Here is a 13,995-nt window from a genome sequence, read left to right on the forward strand (position 1 = left end):
TTTGCAGGCAAATGGTGGGATCTAGAAAAGATCATTCTGAGTGAAATATCCCAGAAGGAGAAAGACAAAAATGGGATATACTCACTTATATAGACCTATAAGATATGATAAACATAATGAAATCTATACACCTAAAAAAGATAATCAATTGAGCGGACATGGGGTAAGATGATCAATCCTCATTTAGAAAGACAGATGGGATGTGCATTGAACGTATGACAGGAGTCTACTGAGTGCATCTGAAAGACTCTAACTAGCAGTGTTTTCAAAGCAAAGACTCATGACCAAACCTTTGGCAGAGTACAGGGAATCATAAGAAAGAAGGGGAGTTAGTCTGATGGGGAAAGGATAGGAGCTCCACAAGGACCAAATATATCTGGGCACAGGGTCTTTTTTGAGATTGACATTCAACCAAGGACCATGTATGGATATAACCTAGAACCTCCACTCAGATGTAGCCTGTGGTAGCTCAGTAACCAATTGGTTTCCCAAAGTGAGGGGAACAGGGACTATTTCTAACAGGAACTCAATGACTGGCTCTTTGGTCTCCCCACCCCCGAAGGGAGGAGCAGTCCTGTTAGGCCACAGAGGAGGGCTTTGCAGCCAGTCCTGAAGATACCTGATAAAACAGGATCAGATGAATGGGGAGGAGGTCCCCCCTATCAGTGGACTTGGAAAGGGGCAGGGTGGAGATGAGGAAGGGAGGGAGGGACTGGGAGGGAATGAGGGATCGGGACACGGCTGGGATACAGAGTTAATAAAATGTAACTGATAAAAAAAAAAAAACAAATAAATAAATAAATAAAAGAAAAAAAAGAAAATAACTAAGTTCACATGAAAAAAATAAAAAATGAAACAAAAAGATCCAATATGCATATAAATAAAGAGTTTAATGAAAGACATTAGAAGATCCAGGCTGGAGAAAAGGCTCGATCAGTAAAGTGCTTGCAAAGAAGAACAAGGTCCAAAGGTCCCAGTTCTGTCCCAGGACACAGTAATCCCAGGGATGGAAAGGCAGAGGCAGGAAGATCCCCAAAGTCCCTTGGTATCTGTCCTGGCAAATCTTTTGTTAACATGAGCTAGCGTCATCTCAAAAGAGGGAGCCTCAATTGATCCATAAGATACAGCTGTAGGTCATATTCTTAATTAGTGATTGATGAGGAAGGGCCCAGCCCATCCTGAATGGTGCCATCCCTGGGCTGATGGTCCTAGTTCTATAAGAAAGCAGGCTGAGCAAGCCCTGAGGAGCAAGCCAGTAAGCAACACCCCTCCATGGCCTCTGCATCAGCTCCTGCCTCCAGGTCCCCACTCTGCTTGAGTTCCCGTCCTGATTTCCTTCAGTGATATGTAAGTCAAATAAACCTTTTCCTCCCTGACTTTCTTGTTGGTCACAGTGTTTCACTGTAGTAATAGCAGCCCTAACTAAGACAAGTTGGTACCAGGATTGTGGGGTGTTTTGTGAGACTGAGCTGACCGTGATGTTTTGGGAGGATTGCAGAAGGACTTAAAAGTTTGGATGAAAAAAACCATTCAGTGTTGACAGCTTAGTGGGCAGCTGCTGGAGCATGGAAGATAAGGATGTTGAGAGCGGTGCTGACAATAGAGGCCTGGCTTGGCAAGGTTCAGAGGAAAGCAAAGACTCTGCTGGGCCATTTGTGTGAGGAATCTGTGGTGTCTGAACAGCTGGAGCTGAAGAATTAGCTGTGATTAACAAAAGACCAGCACTGTTGAAGAGAAATTTTTGTGTGACTGAGACAATCAGTGCTGGTCAGCCTCAGCTGAGGAACTAGCAGTGATTAAGAGCCCAGCATCATTAACGTAAAGCCTTCTGGAAAGTGTTTTCTCGGGGTCAACACACAGGTGCTGTGTTCCAGAGGTGGCCAAGGCTGTTGCCAACAGAACTTGGTAATGTAAGAGTTACCCAGGTGGTATTGGTTTTGAAGGCCTGAAGGAGTGTGGAGATCAGCTGAGACTTGGCTCTGTGAGAAGCCAGGAGAGGCCACTGGTGAAGGTGCAGCCTCAGCAGCAGTTGAAGACCCAGGATTAAAGGGACCATGCAGAGAGCCTCTGAGAGGCTATTGGGGAAATCCATCCCAGTTGCAGTAACATAAGATTACCACCAAGAAGAGCAACAGCAATGGAATGTAGCCTTCTGGAGCTAAGAAGACAAGCCTGCTGGAGCTGCAGGGGGTGGGGCTGGAAAAGTGACCCAAGCCCCTTGGAGGAGCCCAGAAGATCATCTGCAAATATTAAACAAGCCCACATAAGAGAAACACGAACACAGTGTACAAATGTAGGGCAAAGCAGCCATTGGTAAGTCAGTGTAAGAGGAAAAGCTTGAGAAGACAGTATAAACTGTGTCCTGTCCTGGTGTGGAATTTGCTAGATTGTGTATTTCCTTTAACGAAGTCAGTTTCAGTGAGTGTGTCCTTAAGGCAATGTAGGTTTTCTCTACTGTGTTCCTTGCTGTCTTCTGAGTCTTGCTCACTAAATGAACTGTGAGCATCTGAATTATTCTGCAGTCTGTTTCAGGCAATCTAAAGTAGACTTTGCTTATAAAAATAAAATTAAAAAAAAGTTACTCTTCAGAGTTCTTCCAGCTCCCCCATTTCCCAGTTTCCAAGCCCCTTCCACATGTAACTGTTTGTTACAGTGGCACCTGCCTTCCAGGTACCATGTTCTACCCACATAGCACAGTTTGCTGAGGCTGCTGTAGTGAACTGCCTGTGTACCGATTGAGAACGTTACATCTTCTCCCTACCTCAAGGAGGGAGTCTGTCTCTGGAAGGCTCTGCATCTCAGCATCTAGGTCACATTGAGACACTCTGCTGTGTAAGACAATAGTCACAGGATCTAGAGATTACGGTATGACCTGGAGAAGCGGGGCATTATTTAGCCTAACACATTTGGATGTTTTATACAATGGCCCACATTTTCACACTGGTTTTTAGTGTGGCTTTAACAGCATGGCATAATGGAAATGGACCAAAGAATATCTTTCAAAATAACTGACAAGGGGTTCTCAGAGGTTGTAGGCCTGCATATTAATGTTACCTCATGTAACAAAACAAAGCATCGTGGTTGCCCTTAGGAGACAGGATGAAGTGTCAGCTTGCAGAGCAGATCATGCCTTCAAGGACCTTTGATCAAATGAGGAGGTGATATCTATCCTCTTGACACACTGAATGCTTTGGTGTACTTGTGGCTTCAGCACAAGACATTTAGTCTCTCCAGTCACAATATTAAAGTAATTCTAATAATGATGGTATTTTAGTTTATAATATACATTTTGCTTCAGAATATGATGGGTAGCCAGGGTTCAGTGACATTTGGGGTTCCTCTGTATGAGTAAAATGTCCTGTCATCTTTACAACTACAGCCACTGAAGTCTACCCCACATACAGTAAGTTGCGATAGGTGACCGAGGAATGTCTTGGTCACCGCCTGCAACCGAACATGGAGAGAAGCGTCTCAGCTCAGAGTCAAAAGAGAAAAGAATAAAACATTCATTTTCCTAACATTCTAAAACGGCTAAACAACAGATGTGTCTGGTTTTGTGCTTTGACTACCAGTTTTGTATCTGTGGGAACATGTTTTCGAAGGCACTCTTGATCCCCCGGACATGACTGCGCAATGGAGGGAAGGACAGTTGATTGTAGAAAGAACACAGTACAGGTACTGTTAGACAACACTGACCTTGCCTGCCGCGTGACGTCTCATGGACCTACTGGAGGGAATGTACTCTCATAAGAATGCTCTATATTTTATCATATAGTATGCACAGTATATATATACTTTAATAAACCTGTTTTTTATCTTTATGCTTCAGCTTGGGAAGAAGACAGAAATCAATCCTGGGAATGAATAAAAAAATAAATAGGTCCTGCTTACACTTTAGTAAACGTTTTCTTATTAAATTAGACATTTCAAGGTAATTTTGGAGGGAAAGCTGGAGACCTGCCTGAGTGGCAGATGAGTTGCCTGGCATGTGCCAGGCCCCGGGGTCAGTCCCCAGTGCAGAGAAGAAAGAAATTAAAAGTCTGTAAATAAATCCTGGGGAGTCTTATTTCCATGTTGGTTTTAGCTGATGATATGGAAAACTTCATGTTCCACATTTTATACACTTGACTGGTAAATGAACACAATGGTCTATGCCTTAGAGGACGAAAGTAAACATTACTTTCATGATTTTCTTTTATTCCTAGTTAGGTTAACCTGGAAATACTCAGAGTCCAACTTTTACTTATTAAAACATTTTATGTCATATCTACTATGATTTACGTAATTATATAGGCTCCCTTTTTTTCCAAAATTCAAAACTGTTTCTGTTTTGATTTTTAGATTCTAAAAAAACAGTGCATTACCAACACTTTCAAGGGTTTTACTTTTATTTAACTTACTTATCACTGTGTAATTTCTTAAGTTTCAAATAGAATTAAGATGATTTTAATTAGAAAAAAACATAGTTTTATCATGAAGGTACTGTTTCCAGTTGGCTTTTAATGGAAATAAATATTAGTTGTTTTTACATATTTACTTGGTTTTTGTTATTGTTGTTTGAAGACAGTGTTTTTCTGTGTAGCCTTGGCTGCCCTGGACTTGCTTTGTAGACCAGGCTGGCCTCAAACTCACAACAGTCTGCCTGCCTCTGCCTCCTCAGTGCTGGGAACAGGTGTACATCATAATTTAGTACATGAGGACATGAATACATGTTAGATCATGAATACATGATCCAGTTCAACCTGCATTCTCTCCCCTCCATTTCCTTCTCTGTACAACCCACCACTTCTCTCTTCAAACTTATGTTCACATGTGTGCCCACATACCCACCTCGGCAGCCTGCAGCAACCAGCTGGTTTTGAGAAAAGGTTTCTCGTGGAAGCTTAGTGAATAGGCTAGGCTGTCTGGACAGTGAGCACCAGGGATCTGCCTCTCCGTCACGACATCAGCCTTTTATCTTAGTTCAAGAATTGTCCTTAGGTCCTCATGCTCACGGCACAAGCACTTTGCCAACTCAGCTATCTCCCTAGCTGTCATTGCCTGACTCTCTCAGAGGAATCATACATGCAGTGTAAACAGGTATTTAGCCTCATTGTTCTAATCTCATTGTAGGTTGTGTGTATACTCCTAAACTTCACACTAGTTAGATTTCACTCCTTGAAAGACTAAGTGGATCTTAGTGGCAGGAAGGCTGTCATAGAATGTGTAACACCTTGGGTTCAATGGCCAGTCCAAAAAAAAAGTGAATGTCTATTGCATGCATTAATTGCTCTCTGTGTTTGTAGTTGAGAGGTGAACATGTCAGTCGACTAACACTGCAGAGAAGTTTCTGGAATTCAACTAGTCTATAGAATGGAATATGTGAGACTCTCATTTCTTCCCTGAAGGCACAGTCATGCGTGTCATCCTTAAGCTTATAATTACTTGGTATTACCACAGTGATAGAAAACATCGTTAACTACCACCAAGAAAGGCTAAGCCCAGTTTGCCTTTCTGAGGTTTGTATGCAAGATTTTACGTCATCATGGAAGAAACCGTGTTCTTTCCTCTTAGAGAACTTTGTAGTCAAGTTCTTTGACAGACTTTTAAAATACCCTATTAAACAATGAAAAGTAGTAGATAATGTATCCAAAATTAATGAAGTCTTATGGAATCGTAAGTTGTAGTCTCAGTCAAGTTACACTGGTACTGACTTTGTGAATTCCAAACTATACTGTTTGCACAGTTACTTCGGACTGAAATGATTCCTCTGGGCTTTCTATATGGAAGTGGTTACTCTGAAGACATTTTTCAGTTGAGGCAAGCGGTAGAAAAATATATTGAAAATTGTAAGTTCTGATGCTTACACATATGCTGAGTAACCCACAAGAGCAAATTAGAATTCTGTACATGATTATTTTCAGTTAATGGATTATCAGTAATAACCTTAGATGATTAGAACACAGCACTCACTCTGTACATTATACTACTCATACACAAGCCTTATTTTTGTAATGTTAGTGTATAGTAGGAAATTTTCCTGTTTTAAGTGTAGTAGCTAGGGGTTGGAAATACAGCTCAGTTGGTAGAACTCTCACTGAACATGCACACATCTGGCTTTGGTTCCCAGCGCCACATGGACAGGGAGTGGGGCGCACATTCTTATTCCTAGCACACCAAGAATGAGGGCATCCATAATTCTCTCCCTTAACTAGATGCTCAGGCATCTTTACCCCTTCTCTCTCATGGCCTTCCCTCACCCTGAGCTCTCTAGGAGGTGATCTCCCTACTCCAGGATGTTCTGTGCATTCCATCCTTCTCTTCTCAGACCATGTTCTGTCAGGTGCTGCCTCTCTCTCCTTCATTTTCCTCCCCCACTACTTTCCGTTGATCATCATCCTGAATTTTAGAATGGTTGTCCACACTCACTGTTTTCACTTCCCAACTGCTCATTCCCTTGCACTTTGACTCCCAAAGTTCAGAACACTTCGGCAGCAGTGATTGCTTGGGGCAGCGGATGACAGTGTGAGTTATGGAGCATGTCTATTCCTTTTATGAAGACTCTTAAAAATATATTGCAAAGAAGAAAATACAACATTCTCCCACTTGCTAACCACTCAGACTTAATATATCTCAGCTGTCAGGAATTCTCTATGTTTAACTTTCCTCCTAACAGAATTGTTTCCAATAAAAGCCTTTTCTTTGTTTCCTACTCTTTTTATTCTTCACTAGAGAATTGCTATTAGGAGTTTAATGTATAATTTCACTCAAATTTTTATATTTCTACTGATGGAAGATATATAAGTATTTTTCAATACTTATTTTTATGTACTTTCATATTTACATAAAATTATCCTTTAAGGGCTGGTAAGATGAGTTGCCAGGTAAAAGTGGTTGCCCTTAACTCAGACAACCTGAATTCAACCCCAAGGTCTGCATGGTGGAAGGAGAGAACCAACTTCTCCAAAAGTCCTCTGGATGTCACAAGAACACCTTGGCAGGCATGCACACAAATCCTTTTAATTATTGTCAGAATCTCCTGAAGCTTGATGCTTTCCTTTACATTGTATCTTACTGCCTTGCCTTCAGTGAAGAAATGAGAGTCCACTCTCATATACTAGCTGAATTTCTACATCCAAAGCTTTCTATTATTCTGTCCCACTTGCTCAGAAGAACTTGCATTATACAAATTGCACTTCCAACGAGAATATTAATTAAATCTTATTCTAGATTTTATATAAAACCATTGAAATTTCCTTTGTTCAGTTTTGTTTATCTCTTGCTTGTGGTGTGGTGTTTTCGACAGCTTCATCACTGGCCCGGGTGTGGTTCCAGGGTACTTCTCCATAGACATGGACAATGTGGTCCTTGTGTTAAATGGAAGAGAAAAAGCAAAGATCTTCCATGCCACCCAGTGGTTACTTTATGCACAGAATTTAATGCAAACCCAGAAACTTCAGCATCTGGCTGTTGTCTTGCTTAGAAATGAATACTGTGACAATGACTGGATAATGCAGTTCCTCAAAAGAAATGGAGGCTTTGTGGACCTGCTTTTCATAACATACGACAGCCCTTGGATTAATGGCGCAGATGTTTTCCAGTGGCCTTTAGGTGTAGCAACTTTGTAAGTACAAGATAAGAAAGGCATCCCTCTGGTGTTCTGAACAGAACAGGGAAGATGGTGTTTTAAATGGCAGTAAGCTCACTGGTGATGAGGCAGGGCAATCTTTCCTACCATCAAAAAGAGTGGCCTCGAGCATAAGTGGCAATAGTATCTGCTTTGTTGTATTTTACCATCTTCTGAGGAGAACTGAACAGTACTTGTTTGTTCTAAAAATGGATATAGGATAAAATTTTAAGCTTATTAGTGTCCTGAAGAGATGTTTAGCAGAGAATGAACAAAGACAGAGCCATAATTCTTGTGAAAACAAATACTGTTGTGGCAGTATTTTTATATGCTGTATACACATTCCTTGGGTTTGTGATTGGCTGACTTGATGTTAATCTCAACTATAAAAGCAGAGGTTAATTAAATGATAGTTTAGGGTCCTCAATATATAATCATCCTCCAGTTTAAAAAAAATGGAAAACATTTTTTAAACTTTCTGTGGATAGATTTTTAATAGTAAGAGATAGGCTCTCAGTAGTATATAAACTTTATGAGGTCAGGAGTTTTCTTCCCTGATTTAAAATAGTTCTGTAGAAATGGGCTATAGAGGTGGCTCAGCAGTTAAGAACAATTACTGCTCATATAGGAAACTCAGATTCAGTTCTAAGCACCCACAAGCTGTGTCACATAGCCATGTGTGATTACAGTTCCAAGGCTCTGAATCCCTGTTCTGAAGTCTGTGGGTGCTTGGCTACACATGGAGACAAGCAGGCACACAAATATACTTATATACACATAAATAAAAAACAGGAAATTTTAAAATAATGCTTATACACAGTAGGTACTCAGATATTTGTTGATGAAGTGAATCATCTCACTGATAGAATTAAATCCGACATTTGTTATTATGTCACTGGTTACCACCATTTGTAGATTCAGACTGCTTTAGCTGTACAGATGTCACTAGAGAAATGCCAGGGACAGGTATTCCCACCCCTACATGGACAACATTCCAGGCGAACAGGTTTAGGCTGGGACCATCCTTAAAATTTCAAAAACTTTGTAAGTACACCCAACCTTCAGAAAAATCTATTTATTGAAAAGTGCCTGTATTTGTAGAAATATTTATACTTTTTCCACATTGTATGACATCACCTACTCACCTAATAGAAGACAGAAGCATAGTAATTCTGGTGTTGCCAGCCTCACCCTGTTCCTGATGAGGAGACATTGGGTAGCATCTGGAAACCTTTTGGTTGTCTCAACTGAAGAGGGGGAATTATAACAACTGGTGTCAAGGGGGTAGAGCCCAGGAATGTTATTAAACATGGTGCAGTCTATGGCACTCTTTCAAACAAAAAGTTATTTGACCCAAAATGCCATAATAATCTTGTGTACAGCATAGACTACAGGCACACATTTATTTGCAAACCAGTGCCAGTGGAATGAGCCTCCTCTGTATAATAACAGGTTTGTTGTAAGTGGTGATTAATATATCTTCTAGTGACACTGCTGTTAGTCCTAAGCAGCTGTATAACCAAATCAACACACAGACACTGGGTTTATTTAGTTAACCTAGAACACAGTGCTGGGCAATAATTACTCCATCCTAAACCTCCAAGCCCTCATGGTTTCCTAACATTTAGATTTCCCACGTTATACTTGCTTTTTGTGAAATATGTCCAGTCCATCCCCTTGTAGTTCCACAATCTGTCCTCCAGCTCTCTTTCCTACCTCTCCTCTCCTCCCACTGCCCTCTGGCTCCTCCCTTTTTCCTGTCTTGTGGCTCCTCCCAGCACAACATTGTGTCTAATTTCTTTATTTTGGCCTGTTTACACACAGTTGAGACAGGATGCTTAAAATAAGTAATTACAAGGCAATATCCGGATTGAAACCAGACAGTTGGGGGGCGGGGAGAAATCAGCATTGGAATGAACAAGGGTAAGGTGTATACATTTCAAAAGAACGTCATACCAACACAGGTTTTATTCATTGTTTTATTCTATGGATTTTTTTTTGAAATTAACTTTTCAGAGTTCATGATTATAACAGTACTTTTTCTTTTTAGTGGACAAATAGGACTGTTTATGTCTGTGGTGTACAATGTGCTTAGAAACCATTGTCCTTAACACATGGCTTAACAAGCCAAGCTGTGGGGCATCCTACCATATAGTACTTCATTACTTGCTTTTATAGATACAGAAAGTTTCCCGTGGTTGAAGCCAGCACGTCGATGATGCATGATGAGAGGCCCTACATATGTAATTTTTTAGGAACTGTCTATGAAAACTCATCAAGACAAGCACTAATGAACATTTTGAAACAAGATGGAGGTGGTAAACTTTGTTGGGTTTCTGCAAGAGAGCAGTAAGTTCAATGTTTGCATGGTTCCTTCCTGTTGCTCTCCAATCCGAATGTCACCTTGTGTACAAATAGGTTTCCAGAGAAACAATGGTAACTGCTTATTCCAGCCTCCTGTCTGAAGGTACAGCAGTAACTAAAACTTAGGAAACTGGCTTTTCTCCAGTCTTTCCCATTATACTCAGGAAGAAAGTATTGATGGAGTAATGGAAGTCATTTTGCAATAATTTCTTTTGCTATTAAATAAACACATGGAGTATAAAGCTGAGTGGCCAGGGAATGGATGCCTAAAACATATGCTTCTAGATCTAGAAATTTATTTTTTAATTGTGAGAGAAATAGCCTTCTAGATGGATATCACTAATTACTATGAATTTAATACAATTACTGTTAATGTAATTGTATTAAATTCATTTACTCTGAGTTACCAAACAACTGGCAAATGCCAGAAACCATCTTACTCATAATAACAGTAAAAACAAAACAAAAACAGTGCCCTCATAGCACTTGTTGGAGGAGACAAGTAAAACAGTGTGTGTCAGGAGATGGTAATGCCGTGTAAGAAAAGAATTAAAGACAAGAAGGCCACAGAGAGGACTGAGGTAGAGGGTAGAACATTTGTTTTCAAGGAGCGAAGGAGAGCACCAGGTGGAGGGCTACATTATATACAGGCCTGAAGAGGGCACAGGAGTCAGCAGGGTCCATTTAGAGAGGGGAGCCAAAGCAAAGGACATAAGGCACAGGGGGTGCTTACACAGCAGCTGAAGGGCTGGTGAGTGAGAGGTGGTATGAGAGAGGAAAGTCTTGCTGGAGGAAAAAGCACTAATAAAATGGTTCTGGTTGAGCTTAGCTAGAGGTCAGGTAGTACCCTCTGTGCTCCTGCTGCTTCTAGACCATTCTGTCCTTCGGCACCCGAAACACCAGTTCTCAGTCTCATGCCAGTGTGTGTAACTGGAACTCTGTAGCCCTGAGCCTTCACCTTCACCTTACCTCCCTGATTCCTTAAAGACTGGAGCTCCAGTGCCCCTCTGGCTGACACCAGTCTTGTCTGAATTCTTGGTGACTTCTAAGTCTAGGCAATCCTTCCATCACCTTGGTATAAGGTTTCTTTCCTTGCTCCCCTTCATAGATCATAGGCTTCGCTCAGCCATTTCCTGTTATGGTCATTTCCTAAATGACCACTTGCATTTCACATACCACAAGGTCTCTCCACGACCTCGAGTTCTAGCATTTCTATTGGTAACCATCCTATCTTGCCATTCTAACTCATTCTCTGTAATGGGACTCCACAGTTCAGCTGGAATTTACAACATGGTTTTTACTATCCCCTGATTGTTCTTCCTGTCCCTGTATCAACTTCTGAATTACACGGCTTAAATTCTACAGTCAACCAGCCCTGCATATATGTTCCCCTTTCTAATTTTCCCATCTAGCAAACCCTACCTGTCTAGTCTCCCTTTCTGCCCACTCCATAGCCATACTCACGCAGCTGTGCATAAGTTTAGACAGTTTGAAAGCTGAAGAACCCATCACTCATCTATTTCCTAAATTATTCCCCCTTTGTCCTCAAAGACTGCTTTATACCTTCTGTCCTAACCTCTTGACACCTCCTCAGTTTCCCTTTAGAGACTGGTGCTTATTTCACTAAGAGAATACAAATGGAAAAGAATGCCAGGCTCAGCTTTTGCATGTATGTGGCCTATATATTCATTCCATTCTCAAGACCACAGCCAGATTGAATGTTAAAATGTTTATTGCTTATGTCGTTCCCTCATCAGAACACTACAGGTCAGTCTTCTGTGAGCAGACTTTATAGTTTTTGACTGTTCACTCAGTTCCTCTACTTCCACCTTGCTGGCCTCCCTACCAGTTCTTGGGCATACCAAGCACAAGCATGACCTTCATCTTTGTTTATTCTCTACTCTTCCCCACTCTACTCTTCTCTACTCTTCTGCACTAGCCTGCCTGTTCACATACAGCTCTTGATTCTGAGCCCTTGGCAGTGAAACATTCAGTAATCACCCATACGAAAATGCAGCTCTGTCACTCCAGAAGCCCCTCTGTGCTTTTCCTCACAGGGCATCAGACTTTCTAGAAAATGTCCTGACTTAACTGAAAGACCTAATGCCCACCACTGGATACAGCACAGCTGCATCAGAGTAAGACGAGAGAACTAAACACTTGGGAATTACGGACTGAATGAATATACCCATTCGAAGATTGATCACTGGATATTTTTAAATATACAGCAATAAAATGTTCAGATTATTTTCAAATGTTCAAAACAAAAAACTTGTTTTAGGCAGTCTCATGTAGCACAGGCTGGCCTCAAACTCGGTATTTAGCCTAGGATGATGTTAAACTCCTGATTCTTCCTATGCCTCCCAACTTGTAGAATTAGGGAATTATATACCCAGTTTATGGATAGATGACGATCAATACTAGGTCTGAGTTCTAGCAGCTGGGCTATACCCACACCCCCAAGCCTTCAAGAAGTTTTATGAAATGTGTTTGGTCCAACATTTTCAATTCCTCTCATATTTATCATCTCTATGATGTGTTCACATTTTTGATAACTGACATTAAAAGATTTGCTTCAAAAAAGATGCCATAGGAAAGGAAAACTTACAGGGATTTCTTTGTTGTTTGTTTAATTTCCTAGGTGGCAGCCTCAGGAGACAAATGAAAGACTTAAGAATTACCAAGATGCTTTGCTTCAGAGTGACCTCACTTTGTGTCCTGTAGGAGTGAACACAGAGTGTTACAGAATATATGAGGCCTGCTCGTTTGGCTCCATTCCTGTGGTAGAAGATGTGATGACAGCTGGCCACTGTGGAAACATGTCCAGTCACCACAGCGCTCCTCTGCAGTTACTCAAGGCCATGGGTGCCCCCTTTATCTTCATCAAGGACTGGAAGGAGCTTCCAGCCATTTTAGAAAAGGAGAAGACTGTAACTTTACAAGAAAAGATTCAAAGAAGAAAAATGTTATTTCACTGGTACCAACACTTCAAAACAGAACTAAAGTGGAAATTTACTAATATTTTAAAAAGCTCATTTTTTATGAATAATAAAGGTTAATCATACCTAGTTGTAAGTGTGTGTTCATAAGTGTGAATATGTACAGCACTTGATAAGGCGGCTCCATCAACTCAGTTTCACAGAAGGGACCAAATGTTCTCCTTTTTGGCTACTGCTGTATACAAGATCAAAGAAATGGCGATATTTTACTGAGGCTCACCTGGCAAGATACTTGAGTGTTTAAAGGTGCTTACTGCCAAGCCTGATGAACTAAGTTCAGTCCCCCAGAAACCACATGGTAGGAGAGAAGTGAGTCTCATGGGCTGTCATGTGACCACCCCACCAGCGTGCACACACAAACACGTCAAACAGATGGATAGATAGATTGGTGGATGGATGGATAGGTAGACAGGTGACTCAGGTTCAGTTCTACCGAGATCAAGAAGCTAGCATTTACTGACCGTGCTCACTGACTTTAACCCACTGTATGGGCTGGAGTGCTGGCTCAGTGTTTGAAAGTGCTCACTATTCTTGCATATAGCCTGAGTTCAGTGCCCAGCATGCATGGCACACACTCAGCCATCTGTAAGTATTGCTCCGTAGATCCTGACATGTTCTTCTGTCTTCCATGCACACAAGTGCATATGACACATTAAAATAAAGAACTAACTGATACAGTACTATTTACTAGGGCTGACATCTGGTCATGTCAGTAGCAGGATATATGCTGATCAATGGCGGAAGTTAGATAGTGTCAATGAATTTAATGGCTCTACTATATAACACGGAAATTATTTTAATATAATTGAAAGGTGCCTGAGTGGGTGTTACATACTTTCACAAACTGTATCAACTCTGAGGTGATTTGTATGTGAATTAGCAAGTTGTGGCTAGTACACCATGTATATAGTCCCAAAACATTGCACTTGATAACACGTTTTATTTTATATACCGATATTAGAAATTGCAAACTTTAGGGAAACAGCATTATATGTTAAAACACTGCTTATTGCAGTAAGAAAAAAA

At 41.0% G+C, this 13,995-nt stretch overlaps 1 long non-coding RNA gene and 1 pseudogene across 1 annotated transcript in view; one reads left to right on the plus strand and one right to left on the minus strand.

Moving 5' to 3' along the window:
- The window catches only part of LOC132648628 (uncharacterized), a 356,879-nt gene that overhangs the window by 311,061 nt on the left and 31,823 nt on the right, over positions 1 to 13,995 (minus strand). The window lies entirely within an intron of this gene.
- On the plus strand, positions 1,566 to 13,029 carry LOC132648651 (ribitol-5-phosphate xylosyltransferase 1-like; annotated as a pseudogene).

Source organism: Meriones unguiculatus, chromosome 17 (genome assembly GCF_030254825.1).
Source record: "Meriones unguiculatus strain TT.TT164.6M chromosome 17, Bangor_MerUng_6.1, whole genome shotgun sequence".
Taxonomy (NCBI): Eukaryota; Metazoa; Chordata; class Mammalia; order Rodentia; family Muridae; genus Meriones; species Meriones unguiculatus.